Source organism: Brachyhypopomus gauderio, chromosome 8, assembly GCF_052324685.1.
Source record: "Brachyhypopomus gauderio isolate BG-103 chromosome 8, BGAUD_0.2, whole genome shotgun sequence".
NCBI classification, from domain to species: Eukaryota; Metazoa; Chordata; class Actinopteri; order Gymnotiformes; family Hypopomidae; genus Brachyhypopomus; species Brachyhypopomus gauderio.
In genome coordinates, this window is record NC_135218.1 from 8,072,801 (window position 1) to 8,088,946 (window position 16,146).

The window sequence follows — 16,146 nt, forward strand, 5'->3', positions numbered from 1 at the left end:
TTTCTTGATAATGGGATATTTGATGCAGTCAGAGTCCCTGATATAGGAGAATAAAAACTGAAATTCCAGATCAGGTGTTAATTGAAATATCACATTTGAAATCTCCTTTAGTTATTTGGGAAGCTGTTGGAGTTGCTTGCCAGGGTCTTGCATAAAAAATAACAGAATTGCAGTATTATCAAGCAAAGATAAAAGAGCAAATAAATACACACTCTGGTACTGATCATAAAATCAGCATGTGCACACGTGTATACATGTATAATATTTTTACCTTATTACTGAGTGTCACACTCTGCTTAGCACCTAATCTAGACCACATTCACACAACCACCAATCACAGCTCTCACACATATATCCTTATTAGTCACTGGCTCTCCTGCACACCCCATTACTCTCAGACTCCAGTGGCCATGTTCACACAAATTCAGTGTGTCCAAGGCCATGCAGCACCTTACCTGCAGGGAAACTAATTGTACGATCTGGCTGGTAGACAGCACCTGCTCTCCCAGGTGTGAGGTCTACCCCCTCTCCCAGCAGGAAAACTGGGTGATGGTGCAATATATTCAAGAGCCCCTTGCACAGGGCTACATATGAGCCTCTACCTCTCCTGCCTAAGTCCTGATGGTCTTCATGAAGAAGGACAGCAGAGGCCATGCACAGATGATAGTGAAGTACCCATGTCCCCTGTCTTTAGTTCCTGGAGCCAATGAGCAGCTCAGGGACTGTAAGTACAACAAAAAACTAAACCAATCTGATTAGTGTTATGGAAGGTGACTGGATGAAGTTTCAACACTGCTTCTGCCCTGTTTTAGTGCCTCATTGGAAATGTCCTCTGGAAGATTCTGGAGCATGCAAACATCCACAACATCTTGATCTATTCCTCCCCCCCCCCCCCCCCCCCCCAGATCAACGTGTCTGTGATATATATCAGGTCCCCAGCACCCCAGTCTTGTGAAACGGGTTCTACTGCAAGCTTGAGAATCGGATTCCACCTGGCTGAGATCTGTTACCTAGGCTACCTCATCAATGAGACCAGTGTGCGTGTGCAGAGTCGTGGTGTGGAGACGGTGAGCCGGCGGCCCCTCACCCACACATACCTGCAGCCCTACCTTGGGTCTGGTGGCTCTAATAGGAGAGATTTCTTTATGAGAGTTTAGTGTGATTTCAACAACTCGACATTTCATGGTCATTTTACACTGAGTATTTTTGTTGGTGGGTTTTATTACTACTATTATTATTTTAATAATAACGTGCATATTACAAATAATATTTAATAATCTAATTGTTATACATGAACTTTCTGTTGTTATTAGTCACTGCTCCACAACCTGTATTCACCCAAGACTTGATTTAGGCTCAGAGTTAAATGCAGAAATGTTTTTACCCCTCAGAGATGCACAGGCCTGCGGTGATTTTGTAAAGGTTTGGCCATGAAACATCAGCTACTTATTTAATGCTGTTGTGTTGAGGATCGGCCCCACTCTCATAGATCCTATGTCACATAAACAGCACCTCTTTTATACTGCACACGTAATACCAGATCATCACCAAGCAGCCTTCTACAGCTGTGTTCTCCAGAACTCTCAGGAGTTAAAACGGCACAGTCTGTCTTCAGCTTTGACTTGGAGCACTCTGCCATCTATTCTAGCAACTTATTTCTTATGGGAAGAGGATATAATTCCTTAGCTGTGGCATCACTGAGAAGGATGAAATCAATACAAACGTCCATCTTTCCTGCGCACAAAGCCTGCCTGGGGTTTAAATTATTTGTGCCAAACACATATTCTGCAGACAGTGCTGTAACACTAATGATTGTAAGTCAGATAGGCTGCAGTACAAGATTATCTAATTCAACACATATACAGGGCACTCAACCCCTTTTTCATTAGAAGATTTTTGATTTTTTCATTAGAAGATAGGAAGTAACTAAGTTATTGCTACATCTCTGCAAATTTGACTGAAAGAGGACAAATAGTTGGTCCCAAATTGGAGAAATAGCTCAGAAAGGGGAGGAGAGTCAGTATCTAGAATTATGATATAACATTTCAACCAACAGAAAAGAGGAAAAGTAGCCAGCTCAGAGCTTGGACATCATTGGTTCAGCCTTAGTCTTATGAAGTGTACTGGTTTATGTTACTAATATTGGTACAAAATACAAAATACGGTTTAAATTCTTTTGTAACTGTAATAAGAGCCAAACACATTCCTCTGAACTAGAATAAGCATGTTGGTTCACTGATGAGTTTTAAGCTCAAGGGTGTTAAACAAAAGTGTGTGGGTGTGTATGGGTGTGTGTGTGTGTGTGTGTGTGTGTGAGAGAGAGAGAGAGAGAGAGAGAGAGAGAGAGAGAGAGAGAGAGAGAGAGAGAGAGCAAGAGCAAAAGAGACAGGATGAGCATATGTGGTCATTGACACCTTCAAGCCTCAAATAACCACAAACTTGTTCCAACCACACCTCTGATGTGATGGCCAACATGCCTTCAATAGAAGTAAGCAATAAAGACCCTAGACACTAATTACTCCTCTATATGCCATATACACTGTAAAACTAAACTAATATGAAAAGAAATACAAAAACAAACAATTATGTAAGCAAACTGTAACTTGTATTTTTTATAAACTTGTTACTTGTTATAACGTACTTGTTATAACATCAGTGAGAACCTGTGAGCTTTCCTTGAAAGAAGAGCCAAGGAAATTAGGGAAAGTTTAATACCCATGATGCTTTGCGTAAAGACACATGGGAAACTTGGGACAAGCCATTGAAAGGACATCATTAAATCAGACCAGTTGAATGTTTGAATTCGGATTAAGAAGGAATGAATAAACCAGCTGCTTCATTAAAAAAGCAATCAGTCTGATGAGAAGAACTGATCCCTGCCACAGATCTGATTAGAGGGACTGGTTCTTGCCACAGTCCCTGATCCCTGCCACAGACAAACAGTCTGATGAGAGGAACTGATCCCTGCCACAGACAGTCTGATTAAAGGGACTGATCCCTGCCACAGACAGTCTGATTAGAGGACTGATCCCTGCCACAGACAGACAGTCTGATTAGAGGGACTGATCCCTGCCACAGACAGTCTGATTAAAGGGACTGATCCCTGCCACAGACAGTCTGATTAGAGGGACTGATCCCTGCCACAGACAGACAGTCTGATTAGAGGGACTGATCCCTGCCACAGACAGACAGTCTGATTAGAGGGACTGATCCCTGCCACAGACAAACTTGTGGCACAAGCATACAGAACCTCTCAGCAGCCACTATAGCTAAAATGCCTGTGCAGTTATATAGGACTGATAGCAGAGGCCAGTGTGCTGGTGTCTAGTGGCAAAATCCACCACAGTGTTAAATTACATTAAACTTCAGAGTTATAGCAACATAAAAAACAACTGAAATCCATTTCAACAAGACAATATAGCAGTAATAAAACATAATGAATTATAGATATTTCTTTAACTTTTTAAAACTTTATTCAACACATTATGTTAATACTCATACTAAATCAAGACATATTAACTGGCATGACAACATTGTTCCTGTCTCCAAAATGCCTTTTTGAGTCTAGGCTATACTAGCCTGCACTGTAAAGATCCCGTGAGTGCAGTCTAGTATATTGACACAAACACCACATGGGTCAGAATGATTTAGGCAGAAAATGTGTCATCTAGAATACCAGACACCAGAAACAAAACCACAGTTCTGATTGAATTCCTACATGTAGCACAGGGGTCGGTAACCTATGGCACGCGGGCCACCGTTGGCACGCCGAGGCATAGTCACTGGCACGCGGCACGCTGGACCAGCATCAGCAAAAAAAGTATAAATTAATATAAATTATTATATTAATGGATTATACTTTCATATCTTGGTATACTGAATATTGTAGATATGTTTAAGTTGAACCAAGAGGTGAGCGTTCTCATCACGGTGCTACAGTTGGTGTTAGGATACTTTGGGCTGCATGTTTTGATAGGCAGGGCTGAGTGCTGTCTATAATTCTAGGGCTTTACCTCACTTCCCCTAAACTACATGAATACAGTGTTAAGAAACCATGTGAAACACTATAGGGCACTTTTGCCACTCACAAACCAATTGATAGCAATGGCTACGGTGACTAGCAGAAGGAAAACTCTCCATCACTGCTATAGTTGCACGTCTGCAGACCAATGCTTGTGTACTAATGTTCCAACCACTGCAGTGACAAAACATGAAAGTGAAACCTTCATCAAGCCTTCTGGTAGGATTTGCCCTAACACCTCGTTCGTTCTTTATAGTATGAACGCACGTGGGTAGTGATGTTTTCAGTGTAAGCTATGTGTCTCATGTGAATATGTATCATGAGAATACCCTAGTGACATAAAGTATAGTAAATATCTTTTCAGTCATTCAATAACAATTATATTAAAAGAAAACAAGTCCATTGGCTTAAGGGTCTTTTAGGTTGGGTTTCATGTCTGTGCTGCACTATTGAGACAGTGAAGAAAACAATCTGGATAAATGTCTGTAGTGCTAGTCTGGAAAAGTGAGTGCTATGGTACTTTCTCTGAAAGATAAATTAAAGTGATGGATTCACCAAGGAATATTTTGTACACCATTAAAAATACATTTGAATATGTATATTTTTCATCTTAATATATTATTTTGAAATATAAATGTATTAGAAGATTACAAGATTTTTCTAGAAGCAAAAGAAGGGACAATTGAAAGACTGCCATCAAACTTGATAGTTCAACACAGCTGATATTCAGTTATTACCAGTAAATAAAACTGAAATGTGTTGATTCAGTCTATATTAAAAATGTGGAAACTACACCAGACTGAGACATTGCTTTACGGATCTGGCTATTTGTACCGTTACAATACACCACTAACACTTCAAAGAAGCAATATGTCAAGGCAACAACCAATAGACTTTCATATGACCATTTATGGAAAATTGGTGCAGGACAATAAAACCCAATCATCTGGACTGGCAAATGCTGACAGTATGGAGGTGGTGTTTGTTACTGCCATCATGTTACACTGTAAGTAAATATACTAAATGCACTATATTTACTGTACATTTACTAATTTACCCTTAAAAATTCGCTCTCTCACCTGGATGGTTAGAAATGAACAATGTCAGTAATAAGAATGAACTCTAATTTTTATGTAATTGTTTTTTAATGGTGTCTTTAGTGGCATGCTGTTACCAGATCCCCTTTGAGAGAACCAAAATGCCTGCCATTCAGATTGTCCGAAATGGGAACAGTGTTGATCTGTGCTGTGATAAAAAGCACAGGGACACAACTGTGTGGTATGGACAGAAATGCAATACAGCACCCTTCATTATAATTTCAGCTAACCTGACCTCAGGAATCAAATACTATGTGGGTTACAATCCACGAATGAACCTTACATGGACGCCAGCTAACAGAACCTTTTGTTTAACCATAAAAAACATCAATGAGTCTGATGAAGGATTTTATTACTGTACGGTTGGAAATGGAATATTTACTACAGCTGGAACTGGTCGCATTCTTGTACTAGAAGGTAAACTTTTGCATTATTACGCTGATGTTTGGAATGCTAATTCTATTCATACTTCAGAATATCTTTTTAATTTAAGTAGATCATAATTTAGTTTAGATTTGAATGAAATCAGATGTTTTAAGGTGACTGAGTTGGTTTTACTTCTGGTCTTTTAACAGTCAGTATTATTAGGAAATAAACTTTTAAAGTAATAAAATTAAATTATATGTACGTCGTCATGAACAGTGACTGACAGGACTTCTGCCTCAACCCCTGTGAACCACACCGGACAACCTGAAGACCCGAGAGGACAGTGTGGAATAGTTTGGACTCTGCTCATCATTTTGTACATTGCCAGCATAGTCGTTGCATCTCTGGGCTTTTTTATCATCCAAAAGAAAAGTAAGTTGATTTTCATCTTGTTGAGTTTGTGAAGGGAACATAACAATCCTACCTCATTAATATCCTACCTGACAATAAGGGGGAAGAACCAGAGCGGCCCAAACAGAGGCAAATGTGCATCAAGTTGAGCAGCAGGTATGTAATGCCGTTTTAAACACTTACATTTTAAATGCATTTTTATTAATATTGTTTTTTTTTTTATTATGCAATATTAAGGAATGTGTTTGTTCAGTGACCTTGGGTATTTTAAAAGATGCTTTGGAATACAATTATTATTACTCTTATTATTATTATTATTATTATTGTTGTTGTTGTTGTTGTTGCCATCATCATTGTTGTTGTATGTTGCTTTATGTTGTCTGTGTTCAGGAGCAGGAGGAAGTGGAATATAGCACTGTCAAATTTGTTTCTAAAAGTCTAAAAGAGGTAAATAGTCCTGTCTGAGACTGCGACCACTTACTCACTAGTTCCAAAGCTTTGCTTATTCTAAAGCTACATATTTTCCTATGTATGGATCATAATGCATTTGCACTAGTTCATGGTTGAACCTTGAATCTGTGTGTGTGTGTGTGTGTTTGTGTGTATGCATGTGCATGTTTTCATATACAACTGAGTGATGTGGGAGTTAGCACATCATCAACCTAAGATCTAATTTTATACATGTTCCAACCACTACAGGGGGTGGCATTTGAGACGTAAACTACACACACTGTATACAGTGGACTTAGAAAGTAGGACCGCCAGTGTAAAGGGTCTAAATTATTTTGCGTTTTTTCTTTTTAGTTTATTATTTTTCGTTTTATGTTGAAATGTTAAATTTTGTCATATATATATATATATACACACACACACACACACAATAATAAAGGAGCCTGATAAAAATGAAACAAGATTAAATCACAATAAAATGAGTGCTCGTGTTCAGCAGGCCCATCACTGTTGGAAGGTAGATACAAATTCTGCAGTCTACATGATGTTATATAGTGTTATATATCAACCAGGTGTCTTACAGAATTATTAGTGATTATTATGAATTAAATTAATTGCAGTTCAAGGTTTAATGTTCAAGATTAATGAACAAATGTCATTAAGTCAGCCAGACATAATTTTGGTTTTTGTACCCAGATATTGTATGGATACGGTCAGTAAACTTTAGGTTGTATTAACTGACATATTAGTGGCATACTTGTGAGTAATGAGCTGGAAGACATTTACTAACATTTTTGTCAACATAGTATTTGTTTATTCAGAGAACCCCCAAACCCTTTTTATTAAATTACTGATACAACGTACATACTCACTAATATTGTGACTAATTCATTAATATTTTGCAGCTTTGCTCTTTTTATTTGTTGTTTAGTGATTTATATACATGGATTTTAACTTTTTTTCTTGGCACCTTTTATGAAAGGAAAAAATATAAAAATATGTATAAATAAATGTATGTATGTATGTATAAATATATGTAATGTAAAAAATAAGTTCATAACAAGTATATTTGTACTAAGAGAAAACATGTTGACCAATCCTTCAATTTTCAGATTTTCTTTGTGTGCTAAAAGCATTGAAGCTTGCACACTGTCAATAACCAATAGATTGTAGTCTGACCATTTACAGTTAGTTGTTTGAAATTTTGTTTAAGACTTTAACAAGTCATTTTAGCCTCTGGCCTTTAAAGTCAAAGTCAAAGTCAAAGTCAACTTTATTATCCCAGAAGGGAAATTCAAATGGTCATGGTGCATATGGTACAAACAACATAAACAGGGTAAAAATAAAAATACCACACACACACACACACACACACACACACACACGCACACACACACACACACACACACACACACACACAGGGTTCGAATTACGGGGGGGATTGGGGGGGTCAGACCCCCCCGTTTAAGGCATCAACCCCCCTAAAGGGGCAAAACCAATAATTTGGGGGGGGGGTCAAAACATTTAAATGTACTTCTCACATATAATGTTAAATACTACAAAAAAAAATGCAGTGTCTATGGCTGGAAGAATATTCTGATACGATTTCAAGCACCCCTAAAGTGGATCATACCATTCCGTGTTAATAGCCATTCGCGTTTGCCTGCCTGACTCATTATCGGTCAGGTATTCCTGTGGGAGAGATCATGTAGAATATAAATAAAATTTTGATGGCAAGAAATCTGAGGAAAGATAGCAGCCAATAGCATTGTGTGTGTTTTTGCAGGATTAACTGTGGATTTTGTTGTATAATATATTATGACTATAAAGATTATTGTGTGATATGTGCTACATACAGCTGATGTAATGGATTTATCATTTACGTGCTGTAGACATTACAGTAAGAAAGCAAGACACTGTAAGGATGGTAAGACTTCAGTTTACTGAAGCACGCGCTTGCGCTGTACTGGTTTTCATTTACACCCTGAAAAAAACTTGACCCCCCCAATTATCATTGTATAATTCGCACCCTGCACACACATACACACACACACACACACACACACACACACACACACACACACACACACACACACACACACACACACACACACAGTGCTACAGTGTCAAGTCCCTTGCTGAGAACTGTGTCTTTCATTAACCATTCTAATTGCAAAAGGAACGAATGACTTACTGAACCTAGTTGTTCTTATTTTCCTTTGTAGTAGCCTCCCCTTACCACGTTGACGCGGTAGATTCCATGTTACCACGCTGGAATCTATTATGTAAAGCGTGGGTAGTGTCTGCAATAATACTTCCAGCCTTGTGTAGTATGATATCTTGAAACAGCTGGACAGCTGATGTTTGATTGCACCCAATTATTCTGCTAGCTGTTTTAATAATGTGTTGCAGTTTATCCTGGTCTTGTTTACGCATGCTACCAAAGACACAGACCAGACCAAAGGACAAGACACACTGAAGTACAGACTTGTAAAATAGCTCTAAAATATAAGTGTCAACATTAAAGCTATGCAATTTTCTTAAGAAAAACATTCTTTGTTGAAGCTTCTTCACCTTAAAAGCGGCACATCTCAACTGATCATCAATTTCAACCCCTAAATATTTGTAGATGTTAACTCTCTTTATCGGTGTGTTGTTGACGACAGTGTTTGGTACTTCTTCTGCACTACGTCTAAAGTCGATAACCATTTCTTTTGTTTTGCTTGTGTTAACATTAAGGAAATTGTCAGAGCACCATTTTATGAAGCTCTTCACTTCCTCTTCAAAGCTGGTCATTGACAGCTCCCCTGCTTTCAAGAACCCCACCAGGGCAGTGTCGTCTGCATACTTAAAATAAGAGTGTGTAGTTGTAAGAGCACCACACTCATTGGTATAAAGTGTATAGAGTTTGGGAGACAGCACACATCCTTGGGGATCACCCGTGTTAATGACCTTAGGGGATGAGATGGCCTGATTAAATCTAACCTGCTGAGTACGATTTAGCAGGAAGTTATTAATCCATATGATGAGCCTTGGGTTAACACCTAACTTGACCAGTTTGTCCACCAGTAGGTGGGGTTGGATGGTATTGAATGCGCTGCTGAAATCAATAAAAACAATCTTTACAAAGCTGTGAGGCTCCTCTAGATGTTCAAATATGCTGTTTGTCATGGTCAGCAGTGCATCCTCCACTCTCCACCTTGGCTGGTATGCAAACTGGTGAGGATCCAAAGATGGTGCTACCTCACTAAGCAGATGTTTCAATATGATTTTCTCTAAGCATTTCATGGGCACTGAGGTTAATGCCACAGGTCTTAGATCATTCACCTCTTTGGGCCTGTTATTCTTTGGTACCGGTACAATCAGAGACTGTTTCCACTGAACCGGGATTAGTCCTGTTTCTATTGATTGCTGAAACAGCATTTGAAATGGAAAAGCAAGTGAATCGGCACACGTGTGCAGCACTTTACAACTGACCCTGAGATTTATTAATGTTAACACGTAAAAACTGATCTTTAACCTCCTCAGTGCTTATTTGAATGTCACGAACTTGCATAGTTCTGACTGCATCCATTGCCAGTTCCTGCTGAGTTTTATGGTCAGTATTGGCAAACCTACAATAAAAAGTATTCAGTTCATCTGAGAAGGCGTTGTCATCTGAGACAGTCAAGTTCTGCATTTTAGGTTTATAATCAGTCATAATGTGTAATCCTTGCCAAGTCCCTTTAGCGTCATGGTTAAATAATGACTGAATCTTGTTTTTATAAGCAGTCTTGCAGTCCAGTATTTTATTTTTTATGTTTTTCTGTAAGCATCTGATGTCCTCCTTTGAGCCTCCAGATTTAAACAGCCTCTTATACGGTTTAGTAGTTCTTTAAGTTCAGGAGTAATCCATGGTTTATTATTTGGATAAAGTTTCACTGTCTTTTTTGGGACGATAATGTCCTCACACATCTGAATGTATCCTGAAACTGCGAGTGCAGCGTCATTGATGTTTGACGACGAGTTTATCAAAAGTTCCCAATCAGTGCAGTCCAGGCAGTCCCTTAAAGTATTAGATGCTTCGGTGGTTCAACATTTCACCTCTTTTTTCTTTACTTTTTCTTTACTTTTACCAGTCACTCTGGAAGATAGTTAACATAAGGTGCCTTGTAATTGTTTCATATTGTAAGTAATCAATTACTATTATCATTTGTAAAAAGTAACATATTTTTAATTTGTAATTAGTAACATTTATGTGACATGATGACAGGAGACTGAGGAGCACATTCAAGAACTTTTAATGAAAATAAAAGAGCACGTGTAAGGGCTTGGATGGGTGCAGACCAGAACATCACAGTTTAAATGTTTTAATATCATCTTATTTTAATATGACTGTCACAGAGGGCTGGTCCCGGTTGTCAGGGGAGATGCCCACACCCAGACACACCCTCACTAAGATGCTTCCTCGCTCAAAATCCCACACCTACTGACACACCTACACATTAACTCAACCACCTGTTCCTCATTTGCTCCGCCTTATAAATACCTGCAGGTCCAGCCGTCCGGTGCTGTGCCAACCCATGCCTAAAACCTATTCCACAGAAGAGCCTGTAAACTCATCGCAATGTTAATAAGGTAAAACAAAAGGAATTGGCTCATAAATACTGTTCTGGGTGCACTAAGTCTAACCAGCATCCCACACACAGGTCTTCTTATCTAGCTTTGCCTCAGGAACATTAAGTGGGTTTAAAGGAAGTTCTATTCTGACCCCTTCTGCTGAACTCCTTACCTAATCAGAGAGCATGAGCCCTGCTACCAAGCAAAACTAATTTCAACCTCATATCCGCAATCTCATTCTTACCCAGAGTTCATGACTATCAGAGAGGTTGGGGACAGAGATTGACTGCTAAACTGAGAGCTTTGCATTATTGCTTAGCTCACTCTACAGTGCAGTACACTGACCACACTACTGCAGCTACAGCTAACCTATGTTGAATCTCACAATTTCTTTTCTATCACTTGTGAACAAGACCCCTAGAAACATCCACTTTGTCTTCCACTTTGGGGAATATATTCCTTCGTCTTTTCACCCACCAGTAATCTTCTGCCAAATCAGGGATTTGTAGAGCCAGCCAGGTTCAGAGGACCTCCCCCTTCTGACTGACAACATCTCTCATCAGTGTTGTCCACCACCACGTTCTTGAGTTGCCATCATAACAGACCGCATGAAGCTTTTGGCCACAGCTATGTGCAGCTGCCTGTTCAATGTAATCCTTTTACAGGGCCCACTCAAACTCCACGTCCCTCCACCTCTTCTGAAAAATACGAGAAGATCTCTTGGAGGTGGGAATTTAAATAATGATGGAAAGAGTCTTCTGCCAGTCTTTCTCAGCAGACCCCCACTACATGTTTGGCCTTATCAATTCTGGTCTGGATGTTTTCATCACCATCTGATCTAACTCACCACTAGATGGTGATCAGTCGACAGCTCAGCACCTCTCTTCTCCTCAAGGAACGCATATGGTCTCAAGTCAGATGTCAGTCACAAATTCAGTCTTTGACCTTTGACCCAAGGTGGTCTGGTAGCTAATAGAAAATGTGAATAGACATGAGCCTTATAGTTAGCTAGTATCTCTGAACCTCACACACCAGCTCCAGCTCTTCCCCTCTGCTGTGGATAAGTTCCACATACAAAGCAACTGTTTCCACCGCTAGGTTCTGTAGCCCCAAGGGCCTGGATGCAATCCCTTCCTGGGCAGGATGCCCTTTTATATGGTTCTTAGCATCATACAGGTGTTTTCCTATGGATAGTGTTTATCTGCATCTTCAATCCAGACCTTTTTGTCAGGGAAGACCCTACCACGAGTCTGATTATTATTTTATGTTAAATCAGCATTTTGGCATTAAGTACAACCATAGGTGCAGGATTAGTGGTAATTTAAACACCACCCAATACATTTTACCACAACAAGCCCTGAGTGCATATGTTATAGTTTTTTTTTTTTACATTTTTTTACAGCAAAAAACAGCAGCACTGTGGTGAGAATAAGAGGCATCAAACACAGACCAGACAGCTACGAAACCCCAGTACTGAAATGCCAGTGACAGCTCAACAGTGATTGTGTGAAAATGATGTTCATGTACTCATCCCATGGCAAAAAGAAGATTATTATATAATAAATACAAAGTAGTGGCATCCATATAAAGCAAACATATTTACATATTTACAACATGCATACTCAATACAATACTCAATACATCAAATTCTTATATGTTCATCCATGTACAATGTTTTAGTTCGAGACCTTGAGAGGCCATGGAATAAATATATATATATTTTGTGTGCATAATATACTAAGTTGCACATTTTGGACATTGTACAGACGATTAATTTTTCTTGTGCTGTCATTTTATTTTTTTGAGTTCTTCAGTGGATGAAATTGTGCTCACATTACTAGAGCATCTGGTGTGTCAGCAAAGTGGATGTTCATTGGGAGGGAAGTGAATGTACTGATTTTAAGTGTGATTTTAGACACAGGCACAACCTAATTGAATACATTAAGGTGTTTCATTTATTAAATTCCTAATAAATAACATTTTAGGTTTCGGAAAAGCTGTTCATAAAATACATGCATGTGCAAAGTTAGGGCTGAAAAGTAATTATCCTTATAACCATGATGGAACAAGCAGACAAACCCTTAGCAAGTTCTTTTGTTTATGTTTACATTTTTCACCATACAATGACCAGCATTTTTGCTAACCGTTTTTGATGACATAGGTCACATGGTATCTTCATCAAGAAGATACGTCAATGCTTATAAATAGTTTACGTGAAATACTAATTTCAGTAATGGGTATGGCATACTCTCTTAATCTAACTTCAGGATTACCACACACCATATTTTATTACAGTATTGAATCTGTTAACACAAGCATTTGGTGAATGTGACAGCTTATGTATGTATATGTATTTAGAGGAAAACCAAAAACAAGCCTCAATTTATTTTCACATGCAGTAAGTCTGTACTCTTTTACTGAACAAAGAAGAAAAATGTTACCCCCTAATCTTCCACTCAGTTTTCTCATCTGTTAGGCGATGTGATTAAATCAACCCAAATGTGGCTTCTGTACTTTTACTTTCACAGAAATGATGCTCGTTGACAGAAGTGCTGACACCGCCATCAAGCTGGAGAGCCTGGTGTTGTATCACGCTGACAGAAATACAGCTCTGTCCAACTTGATTCGAGAGGGGGTGGGGGTGTGTGTGGGGGGGGGGGGGGGGGGGGGGCGTGTGTCGATGTCAACAGGGAATTGTGCTGGTCTCCAAGCTCTGCTCAGCACTGTTGGAGTTTGTGTCTGTTAAATGCAGATCGTTTCACCAATCATTTTATTGCGCTTGTCATTGGTGTGTACATCCCACACAACACCGACATGAAAGAGGCACTCTATGAACTGAATGAGGCTATTAGAACTGCAGAACACATATCCAGATGGACTGCTTATTGTAAACCAGAGGTTTCTGTCATGGAAGTCTATATTCCCTAAATCCCAGACTGTGTCTGAAGTAAGACAAACACTGCACAACAGAGTTAACCCACAGAAAGCCATTGGCCCAGGTAACATTCCTGGCCAAGTGCTCAGAAGATGTGCAGACCAACTGGTGGATGTTCTCACAAACATTTTCAATGTAACAGTACCACATGTGTCAAGGCCACCACCACTTCTCCCAAAGTCTTGGGCGTCCTGCCTCAGTGACACGCACCCATCATCATGAAATGCTTTGAGAGACTCGTCATGAAGCACATCATGACAGAGCTGCTCTTCTCAGTGGAACCCTACAGTTTGCATATCCCTTCAACAGTTCAAGGCAATTGCTAGCACCCTACTTCTGGCTCTAAGCCATACGGACAAACAGAACACGTGTGTCATAGGCTTCAGTTCAGTATTCAGTACCATCATTCAGCATCTGACTGAAAAAGATGAGACCACGGGGCACTAACACCTCCCTCTGCCACTGCTTCCATCCATCCATCCATCCATCCATCCATCCATCCATCGTCCTGTGCTTGTCAAGGTCCAGGTCTAGGGGGCAGCAGCCGCAGCAATGGGGTTCAGGGTTCCCTCTAAGCAGCCACCTCTTCTAGCGTTTCTGCAGGGATACCGAGGGGTTCCAAGAACAGCGTGTCCAGGGTCTTCCCCGGGAGCTCCTCCCAGTTGGTAATGCCTGAAATACCTCACCAGGAAAGCCTACAGAGGTCACCTGGACCAGATGCCTGAACGCAACTGGCTCCATTCTATGTGGAGGAGCTGCAACTCTATTCGAAGTCTCTCTGAGATTACCGAACTCCCACCTCATCTCTAAGGGAGAGAGTATGAACACCCTGTGGAGGAAACTCATTTCAGTTGCTTGTATCCATGATCTGATTCTTTTGGTCACTACCTAGAGCTGTCCATAGGTGAGGGTCAGAACGTAGATAGATGAGTGAATTGAAACCTTTTGGCTCAGCTCTCTCTTTACCATGACAGTCCGGAACAGAGTCCGCAACACTGCGGATGCCAAGCCAATCCACCCTACACTTGAACTACTCCACTTGAGGCAAGAACTCACTCCTGACCTGGAGAGCCATAGCCAAGAAAGCCCAGCAGCATCACTACTTCCAGAGGAGGTTAAAGAATGCTCACCCCCTGCCCCATTCTTCAACATGTTCTATAGAAGGACAATAAAGAGTATCCTGAGCAACTGCATGACTGCCTGGTTGGGGGATTTCTCCATCATGGACTACAAGAACCCGCAGAGAATAGTAAGGACCAGCTGAAAAGTTCAGCAGGACCTCTCTCCCATGTACCATGGTTATATAAAACACACTGAGGATTCACAAAGCTACCAACATCCCAAACACACTCCTCACAAAATCGTCTTTCATCTACCATCTTGTAAGATGTATCAAATCATTTGTGCCTTTAAAGCTAGATTCTTCCCCCATCTCATCAGACTCCTCAACTTCCAGAGACTGACAACAAATACTTAATCAATACTCTACTCCATTGAACAATAGCACATTCTTAATTTACTGTGGCTGTTCCCTCAGTGACTGCTGTATGCTATAAGCACATCTGTTAAAATATTACATGATGCATGCTTCTTCCACCTGCTCCCTCATCAGCGGTGCCCTGTCCGTTATCTGTATTTCATATTTATTTTTATACATATTTCATATGATATTCTTTGTTTGTACCACACCACGGTCCTGGAAGACATTCTTGTCAATTGTCATTTGCAGTGTACCTGTATATAGCTTAAATGTTGATAAAATGCCTCTTTACCTCTTAACCTCATAAGTCTTACGATCTTATGAAAAATATGAAATCTAATATACTGTACTGGCCCACTACCTATTTGCTCTCATGGCTTCTCTGAGAAATTCTTGTCAAATTTTGTTTAAACAAACAATTGCTAATACCAACAGAACACAGAACCACTTAATGACCTAGAAAGCTAATAAACTGTTAGCTTTAGCTTTAGTTGAGGCCCAGTGACACTGCAGCAACCCTCTGCCCTTCCAGAAATGCCAATGTCACAAAGTAATGTACTGTTTCTAGGACTGACTGTAGGCAGCTTTGTTATCTAAATAACAATGTCTGGAACAGGTAAAAAGGAAAAAAAAGAATGATGGGACATCAAACAGATATTAGAATAGATGAAGACTGTGTGAATAGGTGTCTATAATAAACTATTCTGTTCTTTAATAATCATCTGAAAAAAATCTAACTCACATATTATCAGTATTTTATACATTTTTGCTCATTTTAGATATTTGT

At 39.7% G+C, this 16,146-nt stretch overlaps 1 long non-coding RNA gene across 1 annotated transcript; it reads left to right on the forward strand.

Annotated features, from left to right (window-relative positions):
• Nucleotides 1–4,991: 4,991 nt before the first annotated feature.
• Nucleotides 4,992–7,221, forward strand: LOC143521028 (uncharacterized). The gene is made up of 5 exons (XR_013132602.1): nt 4,992–5,027; nt 5,182–5,535; nt 5,761–5,916; nt 5,996–6,051; nt 6,286–7,221. It is a non-coding gene; the product is annotated as an uncharacterized LOC143521028 (long non-coding RNA).
• Nucleotides 7,222–16,146: the final 8,925 nt, after the last annotated feature.